Source organism: Pteropus vampyrus, unplaced genomic scaffold (assembly GCF_000151845.1).
Source record: "Pteropus vampyrus isolate Shadow unplaced genomic scaffold, Pvam_2.0 Scaffold32, whole genome shotgun sequence".
Taxonomy (NCBI): domain Eukaryota; kingdom Metazoa; phylum Chordata; class Mammalia; order Chiroptera; family Pteropodidae; genus Pteropus; species Pteropus vampyrus.
The window spans coordinates 170476-172509 of NW_011888813.1; the positions used below are offsets into that span (position 1 = coordinate 170476).

General features: G+C 46.3%; 1 pseudogene; it reads right to left on the minus strand.

Annotated features, from left to right (window-relative positions):
- Positions 1 to 1663: 1663 nt before the first annotated feature.
- LOC111737918 lies at positions 1664 to 1782 on the minus strand (annotated as a pseudogene).
- Between the last annotated feature and the right edge of the window lie 252 nt (positions 1783 to 2034).

The window sequence follows — 2034 nt, forward strand, 5'->3', positions numbered from 1 at the left end:
CCCTACCTCTGCCTCGACTCTCTCCCATTTTCTCCTCGTGAAGATCCTTTCCAGTGGGGCCAGTGTCAGGATGTCACAGCTCCTCCCTAGAACTAAAGTCATGGTGATCAGACAGAGGTGACCCCTGATCCCAAAGCTTCCTCCCTGTAGCTGTACCATTAAATTGTGAGGAAAACGGCTCATGCTCCTCTGAACCTGACTGGCATGGGAGTCAGGGGCCTGGCCAGAATCCTAAATCCATGACTCTCAAGCTGTGAAACGTTGGGCAAGTGACTGAACATCTCTGAGCCTCAGCTTTCTCCTCTATAAAAGGGGACTTCACAGCGCTGTTACAAGGAATAAATGGAAAGGTGCATTTAAGTTGCTTAGCACAGAGTCTAGAATAAAGTAGATGCATTTATTGTCCCTAACAGCACCAAGTTGAGGCACTGGGCCCATCCATCTGCTTCTTCGGCGCCAACTAAGGAGCCCAGAAATGGAAAAGACCTTTGAGGCGATGTGCCCAATTTCATCGCTTACACTAGGGGGAAGAAAGGAAGACAAATAAAATGGCCATTTTAACTTATATCCTCTGCATTAATTTTCACAGTTAACTGCTGAACTGACTAAATTCTTTTCTTTTCTTAAGGACCTTTATAAATTCCATCATTAATAAAATCAGACATTCAATTAGCAGGAAACTCTGATTGGTAACTGATCGTTTCCTCGATATCTTTCTCCTCTCTTTGAGACTCCCTGGCTTGTCCCAGGCTTGGCCCTGCTGACGTTCCATGTCCCATTTTTCCCTCTTCTTCCCTCATGCCTGTCAGGGCCCCCAACAAAAGCCAGAGAAGAACACAGGCTGATTCCATTAACCTCTGTCATTGCTTAAATCTCTCTCTTAATTAACATGAGTTAATATGATTAATCAAAATAATGAGACAAACCTATTAAATTAGGGGAGTTTAAATGGCAGAACTCGGCAGAAGTAAAAGCAAGAGGAGGCATCATAAGCACCAAGGTGTGGGGTGAATCCAGAGGTGAGGGAGGCAGGGAGCCCGCGGCCCGCCCGGTCCAGCCCAGTCCAGCCCAGTCCAGCCTCGGCCTGAGGAGAGGATAAGATGGCTTGGAGAAATTGTATTTGGGAACAAGTGCAGTGTTCGTGCCCATCTCAGGTAATTCTAACTAGTCTCCATGCTTTTCTGGGGCCTATCCAGCTTCTTCTTAGCCTCCCCAGCTTCAGAATTCTCGGCGGCCCCACCTGGGCGTTAGCTCTCCCTGCTACCTACATCTTCTCCCTCCTGAGGCCAGGCTCTTAGAAATAGCTGCTTTTCCTAAGGCAGAAGGACTCATGCCAGCTCTGTCTCTCGCAGAGTATGAGAATGGGGGGAGTTATTTTACCTCTCCGAGACCCAGTGAACCTACCTATAAAAATGGGAATAATATTCCTGAGTTGGAATTCTAACTGCTATAAGAATTCAGAGAGAGGCTATGCGAAAATATCTATCTAGTGAGGTGCCAGGTCCACAGCAGACCCCAGTAAAAGTCCTTCCTTCTTTTCCTGCTATGACTATGATAATACCTTGAGATTCTAAAGTGACTTTTAATTCTAACCCTATTTTCACATATATGGTTCTACCAACCATATGATTTTCTAGATCAGGTATGGTTTGTTTGTTTTTTATGCCTATAGCACCTGGTCTTCCTAAGTGGTCTCCCATCCAAGTACTAACCGGGCCCAACCTTGCTTAGCTTCTGAGATCAGACAAGATCAGGCAAGTTCAGGGTGGCATGGCCATAGACCATCAGGTATGATTTTAAAGATCAGTGAGGTTTTGCCAGCATTACTTGAGCACCCTTCGGTTGTTGGCCCCTATGCAAGGTTATCCATATCCAACAAGGTAAAGTGACTTATCTGGGACTTCTAGAACCAGGTCTCCTAACCCCTAAGCCAATGGGATTTTCACTGCCCCTAACTCCAAGTAACAAGGAATACCCACAATGCCCCCAGGTGCTCCTTTTTCTTCTTGTCATCCCAGGCTGCAGCAGAGTCCA